The sequence below is a fragment of the Equus quagga genome, chromosome 6 (assembly GCF_021613505.1).
Source record: "Equus quagga isolate Etosha38 chromosome 6, UCLA_HA_Equagga_1.0, whole genome shotgun sequence".
NCBI lineage: Eukaryota > Metazoa > Chordata > Mammalia > Perissodactyla > Equidae > Equus > Equus quagga.
Genome location: NC_060272.1, coordinates 35,753,869 through 35,775,708, shown reverse-complemented (window position 1 = coordinate 35,775,708; position 21,840 = coordinate 35,753,869). Strand labels below are relative to the sequence as shown.

The following is a 21,840-nucleotide window of genomic DNA, read 5'->3' as shown; positions in this document are numbered from 1 at the left end:
GCTCCCACTTCAAAGGTCCTCAACTGAAATCCTCCTGAAATTAGAAGCAATACTACTGAACACAATGCAACCTTTTGCATGGCTGCCCAACGTTACTATAAATCTGTGTGTGCAGTGCTTGGGAAAGTTACATTCCTGGGAAACAGATGCCCTTCTTTCATCTGGAATTTATGTGTCGTGTTCAATAGGTAGGTCCTGCCTGGGAAATATGAGGTATGTAATGGGAAGCAATTTGCTTTTCATTGGCAGCCAAGACTGAAGACAGGCCACAGCTCCCTGATCAGGGGCATAGCCAGTAACCCTCTATGGCCAGATCTTTCCAGGTCTGAACTGCCTTCACTCCGGATGAAGAGCGTTCTCTCCCTCCTGGACTTGGTGTCAAACTCCACCAGGAACGAGGAGAAATAAGTCCTCTGTATCCCACTCCTTTCTCACTACTGCTCAGTAGATACTCTGAACACTGAGATGTTTTTAGTGGATACTGTCTCTCCTGTAGTGGCTCCCATCCTCCTCAGCCAGGCCTAGGCTCCAGACCTACTTTTTCCTTCCACGAATAATTACCACCACTCCTCCAATACTTAGCGTGTTCCACACTGTGCAAGTGCTCAGTAAAACTCATCTCACCTGGTGACGTAGATATTTTTTATCCCTATTTTGTATATAAGGGTATAGCCTCGAAAGGCATAAATAACTTGTCTGAGGTCACATGACCAGAATTAGAAGTAGAAAACTTAATTGTGATATTTCCCATTCTTTCAGATTGGCAGCAACACAACTATTTAACTCTAACATATTTCACAAATAGCATTTATATCTTAGCAGGGTCTTCTTGGACACAATGACTGACTGGCAAAGCCTGATTCTTATTTTTAGATTTTCCTGCATGTGGGAAATGTTGAAGGGAGGGTGGAGCCTTTGATTCTCTACCAAAAATGCCACCCAAATGGGGAGGCCTATGGTTTGTTAGCCTGATTCATCCAGTCCACGATAGAGTTATGGAGCTATTACTATTGGACAAGAGAAATCCTGGACAGTGCTCTTAGGGACACTGTCGACGTTGAGAGCCTTGATGACTCTCATTTTTTCCCTCTGATTTCAAGGCTGACCAACGTTTCACCCTATGTCCCCTTCTGATATTCTAAAACCTTCAATCCACGTTAATGTCAAGTGTTTTCTAGATATTTCCTTGATAAGGTGTCTCTCTAAGGTAGACACTAACTGTGAAATAATGATTACTAACACTCCCGTGTGCGTTGATATGATTGGCCAGTGAAGAGTAGTCCTCTTTTCCTTCCTGGCTGCCTGAGGATCCACCGCCATCATGAATGACACAGTAACTATCTGAACCCGGAAGTTCATGATCAACCGACTACTTCAGCAGAAACAATGGTCATAGATGTCCTTCACCCTGGGAAGGCAATAGTACCTAAGACAGAAATTCGGGAAAAACTAGCCAAAATGTACAAGACCACACCAGATGTCATCTTTGTATTTGGATTCAGAACCCATTTTGGTGGTGGGAAGACAACTGGCTCTGGCATGATTTATGATTCCTGGGATCACACAAAGAAAAATGAACCAAAACATAGACTTGCAAGACGTGGCCTGTATGAGAAGAAAAACACCTCAAGAAAACAACGGAAGGAATGCAAGAACAGAAGGAAGAGAGTCAGGGGGCCTGCAAAGGCCAATGTCAGCGCTGGCAAAAAGTGAGCTGGAGACTGGACAACAGAAGGAGTAAAGATTCTGCAGTGACTTTATCTGTGGTGACTGTGCAGATTTTTCATGAGAGGATTAATAAACTAAACTTTTATGTGAAAAAAAAAGATAATTACTAACAGTAGCCACAGGAACCAGTGCTGTGTTACTTTGATCATCTCACTCTCACCAGAATACATTTGAGAATTGTATCATAATTTTAATTTTGAGGAAATTAAATGAGGAAATGGCATAATTTAAGTGATTTTTCCAAAGACACACTGCTTAGTGAATCCAGAATTTAAGTTGATGAGACAATAGAGGCAATGTTAGAAGTTTAGTTATGGCTGACATGACTTACCGTTCGTTACATTTTTACTAGCTCCAAAACTATAAACTGGATGGTTATGCATGGTTGACTGTGGTGGAGATTGATGACGGTTCAGTTAAAGATCAAAGAAAAATCATTTTCCCAGTTCTATACCTATTCGCATTGTTTTTTTCAAAAATTGTTTCTAGTTTTCCCTCTTTTTTCTTCTTTCCCAGAGTTAAGTGCATGTCAAGAAAGCTTTGGAGTGTGACATCAGAGCCAGGCTGTGTTTCAGTGCTGCATGACACCATGCATCATCAATTGCTGTATCTGAGTCTCGCGGGGTGATGGAGCACTCTTAACTGGAAGTCTAGATCGGGGAAGGGAGTCTAGAGCATGGACGAAGCCAGTAGTAGTCTATCGAGTTGGTACAAAACTTCTTAAAGTCCTTATCTTTTGCCTTTCTTCCCATGTGTTGAAAGTATTTTAAGGCTGTGTATTTCTCCTTGAGTTTTTGCTTTGAAAACAATACAGTCATGTGATGCTTAATGATAGCGATACATTCTGAGAAATGCGGTGTCAGGCAATTTTATCATTGAGTGAACATATTAGAGTCTACTGAAGGGGAACAAAATTTCCTACCCCAAAATGTGTCTCTTTAATATGAAGATTATTTTAGGCTAAGTTTTTTTTTTAAATATTGGCACCTGAGCTAACATCTGTTGCCAATCTTTTTTCCTCCTCCTCCTTCTTCCTCTCCGCAAAGCTCCTCAGGACATAGTTGTATATTCTAGTTGTAGGCCCTTCTGGGTCTGCTATGTGGGATGCTGCCTCAGCCTGAGTTGATGAGCAGTGTCATATCTGCGCCCAGGATCCAAACTGGCGAAACCTCGGGCTGCTGAAGTGGAGTGTGTGAACTTAACCATTGGCCATGGAGCTGGCCAAGGCTGAGTTTTTTCCATTTTTTTTTTTTTTTGAGGAAGATTAACCCCGAGCTAATATCTGATGCCAATTCTCCTGTTTTTGCTGAGGAAGACTGGCCCTGAGCTAACATCCGTGCCCATCTTCATCTACTTTGTATGTGGGATGCCTACCACAGCATGGCTTGCCAAGCAGTACTATGTCCACACCCGGGATCTGAACTGGTGAAGCCCAGGCTGCTGAAGCAGAATGTAAGAACTTAACCACTGGGCTGGCCCCTAGGCTGAGTATTTTTAAGAAACAAGAGCCTCAGAAAGTTTCTCTTGTTACCTCCCCCTTAACTGCCTAAAAGAATTCAGTTAAAAAAAATCTGTCTTAGGAAGAGAGCTATCACCTTAGTATAACATAAACTAGATGGTAGACAGGGAGAAAACTAGAAAAGCGTGTTCCTTGGTCTCGCCCTGTGTTCTGTTTCTGTGTGTCCAAACACTTGTTTTCCAAGCATTTTCTCTTTTTCACCTACCTATGAATTGCCTTCCTTCCCTTTGAAGTCCCTGACTCTCCCCACATCTAACATCTTCCTTTTTGTTTAGGTGAGGGTGGTATTTAAGGTGAGTGCTTTGGCCATTTGGATGAGTTACGAGGTTTTCCTCGGTTTCTCCCATGTATACATGTTATTAAACTTTTGTTTGTTTTTCTTTTGTTAATTTGTCTCACGTCAGTTTAATTCTTAGACAGACCATAAGAACCCATTTTCAAAAGAAATAAGCAAACAATCAGACAGTCTTTGCATTTAACTGGATAGTTCAATTCACTTACATTTATTGTGATTTTGGATATATTTTGACTTGTTTCTACTATCTTACTCAAAACTTATAATTTGCTTTGTCACCTTCTATTTCTATTCTTTAGTGATAATACTTGAAATTTTTTTAATCTTTTCAGAAGATATGATCTTTACATTTTAATAAGATATAATGTGCCACTCTGTTCATCAAACTAAAGCGTAGCTGTGAATTTAACAAGAAAAACATATGTAGAAGCTAGTGTCCTGATTTCAGCACTGCCAAAAGATGTAAATCGTTTGTTGGTAATAACTGATGGTTGAAAGAAATCCTAAACTTTAGTTTTTATCTTGAGATATGCTTCTTCAGTTGTTAAGACACTATAATTTTTCCTTACAAACTGATTAATAACGAGTTCTCTCTCTTTTCTTATTTTTTTCCTGTTTGCACCTTTTCCACCATGTCTGGATTTGTCTCTGGTTTCTGGAGATTCTGGGCCTTGTACATAAAGCCTACAGCCCTCTCTAGCTCTTTTATTTAGCCATTACTCATCCTCTTGCCAGCAGTAACACAGCAGCCCATAGCCACTCACAACCCGCAGGCTCCAGCAACTAACACAAAGAGACAATTATACTTTTACATTAGACATATTCAATAAACAAAGAAAAGTAAAGCTCAGAGACTTGGATGGAGGTGGAGGGGGAGAGAGAGAGATTTTTAAAGTTCATGGAACTTTTCTTCAGCAGTCGAAGAAACCACTATCACTACTGTCTGTTTGTTTTGCCCCATCTCACTGTGCTCTTTAATTCCCTGTTTATTTACCTGGTTTTCACGTCCCATCAGTTATGCCTGCTCTAAAGAATTCTATGTTGCAACTTATTCAAGAGCTTATTCTGTTCAGTGATGTTATAAAATAGCTCAAATTTTCCACTGCTCAATGAGAAACATTTTTTACAAGTCACTGTGAGAATTAGAAATTGAAGTTGTGGATGGACAGGAGTTGTGGGAAAAGAGACTTCTTTTTAGATATTCTTTATAGTATTCAGAGGCTTAAAAAGATCAGCACCTAACTTAAAAATGCTATCAAATGTCTTTTTTTAAGTTAATGATCCCATAATATGATATTGTCTTCAACTGATAAACTCTAGTGCCAGTACTCCACACGAGCTGTCCAGACTTTTTACCTGCATTTGGCTCTTCTCAGCTGTCAGCTGATGTGTGTTCAAGAAACATAAACAGACATTTTACATTCATCTAAGCAGATTATTACAAGGCAGGCAAATTTGTTGGGGGAAAATCTAGTGGGGGTGACTCTTGCTCTTCCGTATGGTGAATAGTGTTTGGACTTTGGAACTGTTTCCAATTACTCCATCGGTTTTTGCTGGTTTTGAAACTCAAGGCCGTAGGAAATCTTTTATTATTATTTTTTAAAATACTTTTAGGAGATAAGGATCAAAATTAAATATCCAGAACAGGTGCTTGTCTGCAAATGTGTGCATGCATTGGCACATAGCTACATGAATGTGCGGTGTGTGCCAGCTTGGTAACTATGGGTGGAATTTGGGCATTCACTCTAGAAAATGCAACCTGTAGTGTTGTCTTGTTTTTTCTCATCCAAACAAAAGCATCCAGGACTGCATCTTTTCTATGTGAGAGGTAATAATCCAGAAATGAGTTGTTCCACGTGAGATAAATGTGTTTACCTCCCTAAAGCACCTCTTTCAAATACAAATCTTCATAAAATATAACACACACTTTGCAACCTTCCTTCCTGGAATATACTAGACAGAATCTAACCTCAGCTAGATGGGTAGGGCCATTATTAGAAAACTCTGTTATTTTTCAGTGTGAGAATACAGGATGCCCGTGGGGTTATTGAGCTATTGGAAGATGTAGGCCCTGAATTAAATGCCCTGCAGGCTGTAGTTATTGAGTTTTTCTTATCTGCTGTCCATACTTTTTCTATTTCTGTCTTATGGTAAAACTGACGTTCCTATTTTTAATTTCTGCCCTATTAGCCATCCTTGACATTTATTGTTTGAATTGACAAATCATTGGTTGTTCTTGGAGCTGGGCAATGTTTACACGATCTTACTCTATTCTCTCTACTTGGGATAGGTTTAGATATTCCCAAGGTGGGTTGGCTCGGACAAGCATGCAGCTGAATATCAGGTGGGGGCCCGTGGCAGATTGCACTTCCCAAAGATGGCTGCCAACAATCTTCCTTACCACATCCCCTTTTAAACTGTGACCTTGACCCCTATTGAGAGATGGAGTCTACATCCTATTGCCTTATGTCTGGGCAAGTTTGTGATGAGTATGGCAGAAGTGACACTATGTGTCTTCTAAGACTAAGTCGTAAAAGGCAATGCAGTTGTTGCCTTGTCACTGACTTTTGGAGTCCTGAGCCATCATGTAACAAATCTGACTTCCATGCCATGAGGAGGTCAGAGACACATAGTGAGGCCATGTGCAGATGGTACAATCGTCAGCTCTGGCTGCCGTCCCAGCCGACAAGCATCAACCTCCAGGCACATGAATGAAGACGCCTCCAGATGATTCCAGCCTTCATCTGCTGAATCCTGAGTCCCTCAGCCCCGCTGTTGTGTCCTCCCAGTTGAGGCCTCAGACATCAGGGAGCAGAGACAAACAGTTCCTGCTGTGCCCTTGCTAAATTCCTGAACCATGGAATCCAGAGTGGTTTGTTATGTGGCAATAGTAACTGCACTGAGGCCTCACAGAGTCGTCCGTAAGTGGAGAGGAAGAGTTTAAATGCCCAGTGTTTGCAAAATGCTGTGAGGGGTAGTGGTTAAGATACTGAGCTCTGGAGTCGGACAGGTCTGAATTCAAACTCTGCCTGCATCAACTCACACTCTAGGAAAGTTCTTTATCTTCTTTGAGCTTCAATTTCCTCATCTGTAAAATGGGGTCAATGCTAGTAACTCATCATGGGGTCTTATGGCAATGAAGTCTTTGCTACAAAGAGTTTAACAAAGTGAATAGCACAGAATAAATACTCTGTAATTTTTAGCCATTTTTTCTTTGTTTGTGAAATAAGTTTGAATTCTCAAAGGCTCCTTTCAGTGCCTTCTTGATTCTCAGCTGTGTTCCAGATAATTGGACTTTCCAGATAAATTGAGTTCTACTATATGACTATAAGGATTTGGCGATGTTATTTTCACACCATAAAACTTGGAGAGAAAATAGCAGTATACACACTCTGAAGCAGAGATTGCTAGATTAAAAGTTTGAGGAAAGCAGGGACCACATATCTGTTTTTCATCATTGTATCTCCAGAGTAAGCACAACTTGCACAGCACAGAAAATGCTCAATAAATATTGTTTTGTTAATCATCATAAAATCCTATTCATGTACCCTTTGGATTACATGAAAGATGGAATCATCTCATCATTGGCTCATTTTCAGAAATATTAAAGATAAAGAGGAGTTTTCTGAAAAAAATTGTCCTGAGGCCTAAAATTTTAATATCTATTGCAACTATTTTGACAGATGACAGATGACAATTTTATTTAGGGCCACAGAAGCAGAAGAAAGAGTAAGATAACCCATTTTTCATATTTACAGATCCAAAGTATTTCCCCCATATTCTTGGAATCTTATCATGGATATTAAACAATTTGTTAAGTAATTAGCCCAATGCATTTTTGCATAAATCCTTACAGTTTTGGTTTTTATGATTTGGAGGCCAAATTGATAATGTTGAGGCAGAACTGTGATTTAAATTAATTGTAATCTTAAACTTGCTTCATAATTACAATCTCACTAGGCAGTGGCTCAGACTTCTTGTCACAACATATAGAACATTAATTAGAGAGTAAATTATGAACTATAACTAGGGATTTTGCTATGTTATGCAACCTAACTTTAATGAAACAGTTGGTTCTGATTCTTTCTTTTTTTTTTTTTGCTGAGGAGGCTTCACCCTGAGCTAACATCTGTGCCAATCTTCCTCTGTTTTGTATGTGGGTTGCAGCCACAGCATGGCCACTGCTGAGCGGTGTAGGTCTGTGCCCAGGATCCAAACTTGTGAACCTGGGCTGCTGAAGCAGAGCATGCTGAACTTAATCACTACACCACGGGACTGGCCCCTAGATTCTGATTTTTATTAGGTGAAGCAGGATACAAGTTTCTTTCTGGGAGTTAGATAACCTTGAAAGCTTTAGCATTTTATTGATAACTAGTATAGAGTCTACAAAAGCAAATTCTGCTTTCCAAAATCCATAGTTACTGTATTATCTGCATCCATTAGGGTCTGCTATGGTGACAGACAATACAAAATTTCCTTGTCATATCAAGTCTACCTTAAGTTCAGGTGACTGGCCATAAAGTGGCCCAACCTTCCAGGCCCTTTGATCTTGGGGCACCTGCATCCCAGTATTTGTGTCTGTGATCACTGTGGCTGGGATGTGAGCACAGAGAATTTCACCCCGACTCTGGATGCTTCTGTTCAGAAGCGATGCACATCACTTCCACTTCACACTTCATTGGCCCAAATAAGTCAAATGGCCATGTCCAATTTCATGGAGTGGGAAAGTCGTTCTCCTATATGTCTAGGGATGGGAAGAGAATGGGAAACATTGGTCAGCCCCAGTAATGTTCCAGGAAATAATATAGTGATCGTAAGAATCTGGTTCAACATCTTTTTTTAGGAAAAACGTTTTTTTCCCTCCACTTGATGAATGTTGCATTGAGTATGAATGGATCTTGCTCCTGTAATGTAATCAGTACAACTTAAAGTACAGTAAGTATGGCACAATTTACTGCAGAATGAGATTTGGTAGGAGGTGGTTCTGTCTTGGATTCTTTCCAATGGGTGGCGATCCTTAGTGCTGAAGCTGCCAGAGAGACTTGGCTTCAGCACTGCCTTGCTGAGAATGCAGTTCTGAGGCGTGGACCTGGAGGATGAGACCATAGGGAGCCTCTCATTTAGTTATCTCCCCCTGGTCTGGGAGCCTGAGATAAGACACATGGTTTGAAAAGAAATCATAGGCAAATGCAGTAGAATATTGTTTTGTTTCAGATAATTTCCATGTGGATATTTAAATCTATCTTTCTTTTCCTAAGAACCAGCATGCAACCACTTCTACCCCTACCAGCCATTGTCTTGTTCTCACTAAAGGAATATATACATATAGTGAAGGCCTGATAAGACCCAGTTGGCAAGGTGTGTTAGTTGTAATCTTTTTTTTTTTTTACCCTCTAAAGCAACCAGGGTATCATATGCATCTACCATTTTTTAAAGCTTGAATATGATTTCCTGTCAGGATCTTCTCCTGCTGCAGATGGGTTCTTGGCCTGTGCAAGGGAAGTGTCAATAATTTGAACCTCTTGGCACCTTCCCTACTGGCCTTTGGTGAGGAGTCTGGTTCAGCATGTTAGTGGAACCCTGTTGGACCAACCTTTCAACTGAAATTAATCACGGTGAAATCTGGGTAAAGAGGTGTCAAACATTTATTGCAACTCTGTTTCCTCTATGCACAGAAGAATCCCTAAGTGTAACTAATGAATGAACTTTCCTGGTACGCTGTTTTTGTCATATTAACCCAGGATTTGGCTGGTGAGCATAACAGGGATCAGGGTGGGCTTGGCATTATGTTGAAAGTGCGTATGCACTGTGCCTTTCACTGTACGTGCCCGTCATTGAAGAAGCAATCTAGATCAGAGAAGGCACTTGAAGTTTGGTGCTTGTCCAGATTTTCCATTGTTTTATTATTACCACATATGCAATTTTTATTCCTAACAGCATTTTGATAGCTTGTTGCCTTTTCAAGAAAAATAGGGCAGTGCATTAAAGGATGTTGTTTTGTAGTAAGGACAAGATCCATTTATCAGGTGCCCACACAGAATATTGGTGTCAATATTTGAAAACGGAGCATCAGTACTCTGGCCTGAGGGCATTAAAACGCACATTGTTTATCAGAGTGCTGGCACTTTCTAGGAAAGAGAAACAAGAAGAAGACATATTGCGGAAAAAAGAGCTGATCTTTGTAGCTAATGACAAAGATTTAATTGGATTTTTTCTCTATACTATTCTCTCTCTTTTCCCCCCAATAGATTTTTCTCCACATACTGTCATATATAATGCCATGCATATTGTACATTTATTCCTTCATTCATTTAAGAATTATGTGTTGATTATCTACTATGTGATAGGAAGAGGCTAAGTATTAGCGATAAAAAACCTGATCTTAAAACATTCACTGTCAACTAGAGGAGATTTGAAGAGAGCATGAGTTTGAGATGCCCCAAAATTGAGAAGGATATGTCCATCAACGCAATAGTATTAGCTAGTATTTATTGAAAGCTCAGTATATGCCAAATATTGTTGTAAATTGTATGTTTTTAACTGACTTAATCCTCTTAGCTATTGTTAGTTTATTTCATCACATCTAAGGTGCCATCAATGGTAAGAAGCATCCTCATGTCAAAGACATTAAACTGTCCTTCCTAGAATTGATAAAATATGGTATTATCCTCATTTTACAGATGAAGAAACTGAGGCAGAGAGATTAAGTAATTTATGCAAAGTAACATAGCTAATAAAGAAGCTGGGATTCAACCCTGAGCAGTCTGACTCTAAAAATTGTTCATTTAATCACTGTGCTGTCAATTCTTGGTACATATGGATCTCAGGAAAGAGTTATCTGGGATGGAGGCTGAGATCTGAGAGTCAGCAATAAAAAATTCTCTATTATATGGCAAACGGGGAAACGGTGTATATGGTGCATGATTCATAAATTGCGATAAAGTCATCTAAATTAAAATGGAAATAACGTCAATAATTACAAGCAATGCCTCTCTTGATACATGAACACTTCTCAAAACACAGGACTATACCTGTTTTAGGCAAATGTTCTACAAGAGAAACTAAAGATGCAATATCAACAGAGTTGTAGATCAGAATTGCCCAAAGAAAAATTGGAAGTTTTCAGAGAGGAGGCAGTGGTGCAGTCGATTTTCTTGGCCCACCAGCTTCTAACTTCTCTGAGCATATTGTCATTTCCTCCCACGTTTGTGAAATGACAGCCAAGAGGTGGAGCAGGATGGAAATCTCCTGGAGAAGATTGCCATGCAAGTGTGCAGAATCCAGGCTGTGGGTCTGCATGTGAAGTTCATGAGCTCTGCAGTCCTGGGAAAAATTAAATTCCTTACCTGTGGGTAGGTGTGCGTTTGGCCACTTGCCTTTACTTATTAGGAAGACAATGTCACTTGGCGCAGGGAGTCACCACTTTTTGGATGCAATCCTTCTGACTCAAGAGTAGCAAATTTGTTTTTCAGGCACAGTTTCTTTCATTCTTTTCTCTCACTCCTGTTCTCTCCGCCATTTCCTCCCTGGATTGTCAGTTCCCAACAAGGGAAGCAGAAGGGTGAATGTATGGCTTGTTAAAGATGGAAACCCAGTTTACAGAGTTTCAAGGGAAAGAGAAAAGAAACATTCGGAGCCCAGGCTGCGCGTTGGTTTAAGCTTTAATCAGGCCAAGAGGATAAGCAGAGAATAGCTCCAAGGAGGAGGGTTGCAGAAAAGCAGCGTCTTTGTGTCCTTCTCAGCAGGATCAGGTATAGGAGATAACTATATATTGTCTTTGAAAAAGATAGAGCAGAATAGTTCCAGAAAAAGAGTGGCTTTGGTAGCCAGCCTTCCTGATGGGGTCAGTGTGAACAGCCCCTGAGCAGCTGCAGCTTAACCCAAACAATTGCTCAAGTTTGTACGTGCCTTCCGTCCAACTTGTTGATAGTGTAATGACAGTAAACAGGGCAAGTGAAGAAGCCACTTCAGCAAGGAATGGGTTTTTGAAAGAAAACCGCGGTTAGGAGATGAATTCTAAACTTCTTTTGCTGCCTGTTGGCCCCCAAAGAAATTGATGGTTTCTTTAATTTGCTGTAGTTATTTAATCCCATTCTAGTTAAACCCTTCTCACCAAACGTTTTCTTGAAACTCAAAAAAATTTCTTATTTGTTTATAGAAAGGTACTTGTATAGGAAGGAATTCTATTTATATCTCCTATGCCATCATTAGCTTCATACACCCATCGCTATATTTTTACTTTTTATTTATTTTCTACCATGACCTCTTCTATCAGCCCAACAAGCCATATTAGGTCATCAGATTAGCTAGGTGATAAACTGCCTTATGTAATCTTTTGCAGAGAAGGTGGCTTATGAACACATTTCAAGAAAAATACAAAATAGTGAAAGCACCGAAGTCATCTTAGAAAGGGTGAAAACAACTTCTTTTTCTTCACTAGAGAAGAGATTGGCGGAGACGCAGAGGGAAAATGGAGTAATTTTCTGAAAGGTAAAACCAAGTGACACACGGTTTGGTGGGTGCCTGGGTGGGTAGAACCCTGCAGGGCTTGGGGCAGAAATTTCTCAGAGAGTATACCAGAAATTACATTCTGCAGTTACTAAGAGGGACTGTGGAATGGTGTCCTCCAGAAGATGAGGGTTTATGTTGATCTCATTTAATGGCAAGTCCAGAGGCAGGCAAGCAGGTCTGTTATACAGCAGCTCCCTGATGTCATCAGGAACCAGGCACCCTGCTCTCATTCTCAGGCTTACAAAATGGTTGTTGGAGCTCCAGCAGACATGTCTATGACTCAGGTAGGAAAAAAGAGGAGGGAGGGAATGAGCAAAGGGAATCTGCTCGTCGAGACTGTCCCCTTTAAAGGATTTTCCCTGAAGCTCTACTTAATAACATGCCTATCTGCAAAGGACCTAAGAAAGGTAGATTTCTCAGCTGGGCACCTGCCTCCCTCCTGCAATAGTTCTGCTAATAAGGAAACAGGGGAGGATGGTCAGTGGGTAGGATCCAGTAGTCTTTGCCATAGTGGAGTGGGATCGAGGGCAGTAGATTAACAGCACCAAAGGCAAACCATGTTTATTTCATTATTTTAGCTAGGGCCAAATTTTTCAGAAGCCAAAATGCAAATGTTGTCTTTTTGTTAATACAGTTTAGCCCTGGACAATATATAATCGATACTCTAACATTTCACTATGTCCATGTGTGGCTAAGTTTTTGGGGCCAACAATTTCAGAAAATTAGGAGATAACTGAAGGATTGAATATTGATACTGACTGATTACATAATTCTGTAGGACTATACTTCCGACGAGAAGGTAGCTATTATTATTATTATTTTGAACAGTGTTTGAGAGTGAGGAGATGGACGCAGAGCTGGCTCATTTTGTTTAAAGATATGGTTCAGAGAGCCCGTAAGTAGCTGAATCTGCTCCCCCAGATCCCATATGAAGAGATCAAATGGCCCCAAGGGTTCCAGAATCGAGCTCTGTAGTCACTAGAACGTTCCTAATTGATGTCAATGGCATAATTAACAACTTCGTGCCATTGGTTGTGGGATTTATGCTCTAAGGAAATGCAAACTTCTAATATCTATCTTGCAACTCTCTATCCACCAATAACCATCTGACTCTTCTCACAAAATCCCCGGCCATACACACCTGTCCCACACTCCCTCCCGACATACGCTAATGGGATTGAAGTAGCAAGCTCATTCCTAAAAAAAAGTTAACAAAACAAAGAGACTTTCTTAACTTTAACAACTCTGTTATTACATCAAGTGAAGGTAAGTAGAAATTGTCAGTGATGTTATTCTACTATATTTGAAATGTTTATTTTGTCTCATAACTGGAGTAACCTTATGGGGACAAAAGTTGGGTTTCATGATGACAATTACTTTACATGACCATAGTAATCTAGGATATATCCCAGAATATTTGGCTGGATTGTGGATCACCAACTGATTCCAGAGAGCTTCTGTAATTCAAAGAGCTCCCCTGGGCATGAAACAAGGCACAAAACTGACTGTTCTTTTCTTTTTCTAGAGAACTTTATACATAGCTACACCCCCGTGTGAAAAATAGGAATGATTTTTGTTTTTCAGTCTGAACCAGCTAAAAAAAACTGTGGAAGGAATAAATTTAGTGTGTAAAAGCATAAGGAGGGAAAAGGAAATAATTCTATTATATTTATTTTTCAACAAGGGCTTACATCTGTTTCTAATTTACGCAGATTATTGACACATCTGGATTTGGCCTTAGGAATTGTAAGTTGCTGCAGGGGCATTTATTTTTTGAATCAACTCTTCAGACCACCCTGGAACTCATGCAACTAGCTTGGAGAGAAGGTTGTGATATTTTAAATAAAGTTACCTTCTGGCATTTCAAAACCAGTGCAAATGGGATTCTGTCATCTTGTATTTTATAAATTGTGGTTTTGCATTTTTGACACGTGCAGGAAAAATAAGACCAAAGCCAAATGCCTAATGGCTTGACAATGACAAATGCTAACAGTCGGATAAAACTATCAAGGGGACGCTGGAGATGGGTGTAAGGTTAGCTATTCGCGTTAACCAAGAGGGACCCTAGATTCCAGCAGAAACCAAATAGTAAAGGAGTGACTGATGAAAATGCTGTTTCAACGTGGCCTGATGGGAGTTTGCATTCTAACGAGGAAAATGGGCTTGTTAAGAAGCAACATTGATTAATACTTTACCTCTTGGACTGATTCCTTTTGTAATCAGGAGATAACTTTTCTCCCTATGTGGTCTGATTGTAGTAATTTATTCCAAGGGTATGAATAATGGGAATCATGGAGTAGACCTTTAAAATTTTAGAAAACAAAACCAGGATGAAACACTTATTTCATGGCAAATATTTCTTGAATGGAGTAGATAATTTTATTAAAAGGAACAGAAGACCATATATCAAAATCCTAATGTAAATTGACTAAAACAAAACAAAACCCTCTCATAATTCTTTCGTCTAAAGGTACAGTAGGAATACTTAAGTGCACAATCTGGTTGGATTGGTTTGGCGAAGAAGGTTCTTTGGAGTTGTCAGAGCAGTTTTGGTGCTTTGCTTTGCTGTCACAGAAACCTTACAATTCTCTCCTGTTGGAGATAAGGTTTTACTGGACAGGGTGATGTTGCACAGCAGACTGACATTTAAAAAAATGAAATCTGGCTTTAGCATTCTTTAAAGGCAATTATTGTGTTCCATCGTGAAAGAAAACGATCACATTTATAGAGCATCTGAACAAACTTACCTATTGTCCTGACATTCCTGTGCCTATAGATCCTATAGATATTATTTTATCAAATGTCCACAAAGCAAAAACACCAAATGTATATCAATGCCTGAGATAAATGATAAAACGTTTCCAAGTATCAACCTAAAGTCAATTTATACTGTGTACTGGAGGTCTACTTCTTACAGGTTTTTAGTAGAGATGGCAGAGAAGGAATCAGAATTAGGAGGCCAAAATCCAAAGATAAAATATCAAAATCCTTGTAGAATATAGCTATCTTATTAGCAATTAGCTCCCATCTCCATTTCAGTACAGTCTCCTATTCCAAGAGGCTATCAGGTGTCCATTGGGATCAATTAATGGCCTCTGGGAATGGTTTCATTCAACTCAATAGGGTGGCATCATAGTGTTGTACAGCACTGACTTGAATGATTTAAAAAACACTCTCACTTCTATAGTCAGGTCATTTTCAAGCCTTAGACTCATGAATGTGTGAGTCTCAAGGCTAACCTGGAATATTTCTACTTAATCCTTAGTGTCTATCTCTTGATTAAGCACAAATGGGCCTTTGATAGATGCTTTGACTACGGAAGATAGAAGTGAAGATGAAAACTGAGTTCCACAGATGACACAAGCATTTCACTGAAGCTTCACCTTTCTTCTAACTAGAGTTTGAGTCACAGCCTGCTACTGGAAAGATTAGTAGGCTGGCTTGAGTTCTGATCTACCCTCTCTTTTCCCCTGTCCACAGCAAGTGACACAGGCTATTTGCCCAAAGCAGGGGTGGGGGGAAGATTTTTGAGATGTTTCCAGTGTCTTTAATGACAGACCTTTGGAAATGCTGATGGACACTGACCACTAAATAATGACCTGGTAGGACTGTCTCCTTGAGACCCTTTGGAAGGAGGTCTGGTCAAGTATGGAGGTGGTACTTTTCCAGGTGGATCATTGGAATGGCCAAGAATGCCCAGAAGACAGCCATTCCTTATTGCACACCTAAGAAAATTCATTTCTCTTTCAACAAAACTTTCCTTGGCGTCTATTGGAGCTACAAGTAGAAGGATAGCAAGGAGCAGGACTGAGAGAGAATCAGATGTGGAAAATGCCAGTTCAGAAAGAAGAACAAAGCAGGAGAGAGAAAGCAAGGAAGCAAAAATGCAGAACTAGGCTGGATCCTGATTCTTCAAGGTTCAGTTTCTCTGGCGTGCTGCATATCCAGAGCTCACTGCTCCTCCTCTCTTGCTTCTGTCTGGAAATAGGAAGCTGAAGAAATATGTCTTGGGGCAAATACCATTGCCTACTTAAGACGAGGCTGTCCCAGAATGGTGGAAGTGGAAGGCAAAATTAGAGGGCACTGGTCAAATTTCCTTTTGAAATAGATGAGGGGTCAAGGCCCAGAAAGGTGAAAGGGTGAGTGAAAATCTCTGAGCATGACCCAGCGCAAACAAGAAGCAAATGTCTTTTTTTTTCACCTATGCTTATTATTTTATTGTCTCTTTCCCTTCCCTGGAATGTAAGCTACATGAGGGTAGGATTTTTTAAAAATTGAGATGTAATTGACAAACAAATGTCTTTGATTGGTTTTCTGATCTTAACTAGGAGGAAATAATTATTAAAAATATTCTGCACATTTAAAAAGCTGTCTCACTATTTACTGAGTATGTATGGTGTGTTCCATACTGAACCTGATGCAGCGGGGAAGAGGAAAGCATGAGCTGAACACATTCCACCGACAGACAAATTTGACACATACAAAGCAGGCATTCAGTTGTATTATAAACAAGGGTGAAAACAGACGGCCACACTATGAAGGTGATAGTTCACCATTCAGAGAAAGGAAAGGAACTTTCTTCTATAGCCTTCTAGGGCTAACAGGTTGGACGGAATTCATACAGGAATCATGTCAAGGCTTTGCCCATGATGAAAGTTTGGCCTTGACATACCAATGGAAAGGGAGTGCCTCCGGAGTTTTTGGTTTGTGGTGGTGGGAGAATTTTCTCCCTTCAGCCATTCCAGAGGGCCTACTGCTTAGTAGGATTTGGAGTCTTGAGGTGGTTGCTAATCATGACTTGAATCATCAGGCAAGACTCGTCTTATTATTCTCTTTTCCTTCTTCCTTTTCTGTTTTCCCTTCATCACATTGTGGCTCAAGGCTTCCTAGAAGACCTGCTCTGATTTCAGAAACTCTTGTAGCAGGTCTTTCTCAATGTTTTCTTTTCTGTTTTTACTGTTTGGATCTCATTCAGCTTTGATCTCTCACCAACCAGAAATTCCTATTCTTTTGACTCATTCGCTTCCTTTACCAGGAAATGTCAAAATGAACCACTATGTTATCAGGTCTAATCCTTATATGATTTTCTGTTGTCTTTTCATCTAGTTTTTAAGTTGCTTTCAACCATGGTTTAGATTTACAATGCTTGTTTTAAATCTATTTCCAATAGAAGATGATATTTTATTTGTTAATTAGTAAGATCTTTTATTCCCTACTGTAAGTTTAACCTTTTAAGCATTAATATCCTTTTACTTTTCTGGATTGAGGATTCAGTAGAGTTATCTAGAAATCTTCAATTCTTTACTTTTCTTTATAAATGTATTTTGTTATACAAAGTCATATAAACATTTCTTATAATTTTTTTCATTTAGAAAGCGTTTTGGAGTGTTACATTTTATTTGGCAATATTAATTTTTCTATTGCTACAGAAAATCTCCAAAGTCCAAGTTTTGGACTCCTACGTTTTCACCTCCAGTTTTCCTGATGAGAGACTATAGATTCTGCATGCAAAATGCCACTCCAGGTCAACCTGCCCTTTGAGATTTGGCTCAAATCCTTTGTCCCATGTTCAGTGAAAGACTCAGTCCTTCTGAACGTGTTAGGGAATTGAGGGGAGAGGGCACCTCCATCTCTCCTGGCCCATTCTGGTCCTGGGTGCCTGACTCTGCTGATTAGCTCAGTTCATGGCTTACTCACCTCTGTGTGCTCTGCACAGGACACTGCCGAGCTCCCTCTTCGTCACATCCCAAGGCTGTGTGTACAGCAGACGTTCACTGAAGTTTAGGGAAATGGAGTTTAATGAAAAGAAATTTGAACTGTAGCATCCTTAAAATTAAATATATAATATTGCAGTTCTCAAAAGTCCTTGACCCTTGGGGACTTCATGCTCTACCTTTTTCATCAGACTGTCTGGTCTGTAATCCTCTGTTTCTTCTCCATTTTCCCTCTGGTCTCAACTCCATCCCCCTCAAGTCTTGTTGTTTCTAACTGAGCGTTGGATTTTCTTGTTAAGTTCTTTTACCGGGGCATCCCTTCAGGATCTCAATTTACACCTAATGTTTCATCTCAGATATTCCCAACCAAGACATTTTTTTGTCCTATTAAGAAATTTGGTACCTGTTGTCAGTCCTCCCTGGCAGCACATCCTTCTCCTCTCCTTCTGAATTACATGAATTTAAACCAGAGGACGACATATCCTTTTTGGAATAAACCTTTTGGTATGCTCATTATTTTAAGTGTCTTGTCTCATTACATGAAAAAATCTTTTTAATATTAGAATTTATCGTATATCAAAAGTTCTTATGAAAAAATTATGAAAGCTGTGTATGCTGTCAAATTTAATACAAGTAAACATAAATGAAAGTGAAAATACCAGGTCAACTTTTATAAAAATTGTTTAGCATGCATTATTTCAAAAATTTTTATGCCATTCTTGCATTAAACTTTGTTCCTTTTTTCCCCTCTAGTGATTCAAAGTTATTCATTCCATTTCTGTTTTTTTATGGTTAGGATCAACTTAAGGAAAAAATATATACATATGTGTAAACCTAATTCTCTATCAATAACAAGAATGAGAAAGTATGGATTCTCCCCCCGCTAAATAAGAAACTTAACATGCCTTTCCAACTCCCAGAAACTGTTGAAATAATCTGAGGTTTTAGTTCCAGATTATAACTGTTTGATATTCTGCACCTTCAACTTTAAGAACTCCCTCTCATCTTTTCGAACAAATTTGTCAAGCTCCACCATTTCATTAACAGCCATCGTTTAGACTTAGCCGTAAGTTTTACCATTGGCCACTACTCTTCCTTTTATGGGATATCTTTCCTCTTCTTGAATTCTTTATTTAAGAAAAAATGCTTCCCTTTTCTGTCTGCCTTGAGCACCTAAAGCACGTCAGGGCAGTTATTTTTCCCTGCCTTGGCTGGCCCTGCCCCCTACACCCAGGAATTACAAACCACAAATGATGCCAAATCTTCCCCACTCCTCATGAACTCTGACACTGGGTCTGAAGCTTAAACAGGTCCTCAATTTCTTCCACTGATTTTTGTGGCCCCTCCTTGTCTGCAGATCTGTTCTCATCTAGAGGGTCTCTGTCAGGGTCTGAATGGAAGGCAAACCTGGTGGGCTTCTCCTCTGCTGGCAGGCTGGTGTGCTAACTTTCCCACCCTCTGTGGTATTTCTTGCTGAAACAGCGAAACTCTCTAGTTCCCCACTGTATTATTTCAGGAGAAGTAGAAAGGAACCTTCATGTGTTTTGGACATGTAGTAGTTCTACATTTGTACCCTGAGCAGGTATTCGTATTCACTTTTCTGTTTTTCTCCCCCTCACTTTCCTTATCTGTTTGCTTTTGTTCTCTGTACATGTTAAAGTGCACACATACGCATCCACGTACGTGCATGTGCGTACAAACTCCCACGTTCAACCACAGGGGAAAGGACATGGTGGGGATAAAATAATACAAAGACTAGTCAGGAATCTCTATCAGAACAGTCAAAACAACCACTTAACAAGAATTACATTTCCTATTTCCTATGCTAAATCAGTCATGGTCTCTGCCCTGCAGGAGCGCAGTGTTCTTGGGGAGATCCGATGAGCGCTCAGGAAACATCATACGGTGGAAAGAAGAGGGAATGTGAAAGAGCTGAGCTCAAATCCCCACTCTGTTACCAGTAGTTGTGTGAACTTGGGTAAGTCACTTTATTTCTCAGGGGCTTATTCCTGATTTCTTCTAACCAAAACAGATTTTTTCATTAAGAGCCACATAGTTTGGCAGGAAGGAGGACAGAAAAGGATAAGAAAGAATTAAGTCTCTGTTCTCAAGGACTATCACCCACTAAGGAGGCAGGACAAGCACACCAGATAGTATAGAAACATTGGTGTCCTGTGTGACAAGTGACCCTCTGTGGTGCTCCTTTGAGGTCCGAGAAAGACACAAGACAGTGGGAGGGGAGAGATGTTATTTAACATCAAATGAGCTAAAAAATACTCCATGCAGTATTTGTTTTCATCTCTGATCTCAGTTTTAATATAGAAGGTGGGACACGAAATTGGCAAGAGAGAGAAAGGAAGTTCTGGGACAGGTGGGACAGCCACCTGGGCAGCGGGCCAGGATCTAGTAGCCACATTTATCCCCAAACAGAACATTCTACTATCAGATAGGATGTGTTCCCACCTCACACAGTGTCTTCCATATGTCTCAAAATATTGACAGCCTTAAAGAAATGATGTGAAAGAGCAAATAAAAAGTGAGGGAGAGAGCGATTACCCAGGACAAACAAGGATGGAGGCCAGCTGTTCTCCATTCTTCCTGGGGGCCAAGATTTCTGTCCTCCGATCCGTCCCAGCACATTATCTTATTGCACTTAGCACTTTCTACCTTGGATGGCTGTTATTTACGTACAGGGCTTATCTTCTCTACTGAACTGCAAGCATGTCCAGCCCAGAGCCTGCCTTTTTCGTCTTCAGATCCCCTCGATGTGGGCCTTGTCCCTAATAGGAACCCAGTGACAGTGTGTTAAAACCATAGAAGGGCTGCAAACAGCAGTGGTAGGGACTTAAATCACCTCGAGTCAAGGACTGTTTTCTTGGAGGTTGTTGAATCAGGGAATAATTTACTAAGGGAATGTTATCTCCTTCTCTAGAGGATTTTTTAAAAAGAAATAACATATTCTCATCAATTTGAAATGATTTAAATATGGTCTTGCGTGTGGCCAGCAAGCGAGAGCAGCTGAGCTCTCAGGATTCCTTCCAGAGCTTGGAGCTCTCATTCTGTGGTAGGAAACATCAGCTTCAACTTCTCTCTCTTTCATTCTGTCTCTTCTCTCACCTCCAGGTCAAGCACATTTAAATCCACCTGAGAGTGATAAATTACTGGTAGGATTTCTGCATCTTGTCCTTTCAGGAAAGTCTCATCTTACCCGAAAGACCTGGATTTGGGATTATTCACCAGAACAAGGTCCAGCCCTTATCTGAGGCCATGGCAGTCTCTGTTTCTGCCTGCTATGATGACTGTGCACTTAGGAGAATATCAGATGGTGGGGCTGCCTCCCTCATCTGGCCTGAAAAAATTGAGGCCGTTAATGATGTGAATGGTTTTTGGATACATGGTTTTCTGGAAATCTTCCAAATGGGGACTCTAACGTTGGCATGAAGATTTTTTTAAGGCATCTAGGATTTCTCTGATTGTGATTGGATGTAGCCCTGCACGCCAGCAATCAGGTATGGAGGCCAGGAAAGCTTTTTCCCTTTCTTGTGCAGAACCTGTGGCACTAAGTGAAAATAAAAATATTTCCAACAAGAGAAATGTATTTTTCCATTTGACAGTGAAATCACGTTTCTCTATTTGAAAGGAACTTTTCTTCCTAAGTCTAATTCTCACACAGGTTTGGAATGGAATGAGATATTCAAGGACCATTAAAAGTGTGGCTTTTAATTTTTCTTTTTTTGTTTCATTTGGCCTCCAGAGATTCCTCGTTTGCTTGTATTTCTCAGAATTTCCTTTAGAAAATTGATAGTGCAGGGTGGAGAACTGTTGGTGGTTTGATGGGACTGGGTTCTCTTGGAAAGAAAAGAGAATAGTGATTCAACATTGAACTACAGTGTTTCGAGCCCTCACTCTGAGTTATTTATTGCAAGCTGGCATCTGCATCTCATTGCTTACCCTTTAATTCCAGGTCCCCAGCTGGGAAAAGGCAGCAAGTGTGTTGGAGGTGGGCCTCCAGATGGCAATAAGCCACTCAGGGGCAGTCACATTGGCTAATGGAAGGACAAGTTATTCGACTA

General features: G+C 40.1%; 1 pseudogene; it reads left to right on the top strand.

Annotated features, from left to right (window-relative positions):
* Nucleotides 1-1,321: 1,321 nt before the first annotated feature.
* Nucleotides 1,322-1,805, top strand: LOC124240857 (40S ribosomal protein S24-like; annotated as a pseudogene).
* Nucleotides 1,806-21,840: the final 20,035 nt, after the last annotated feature.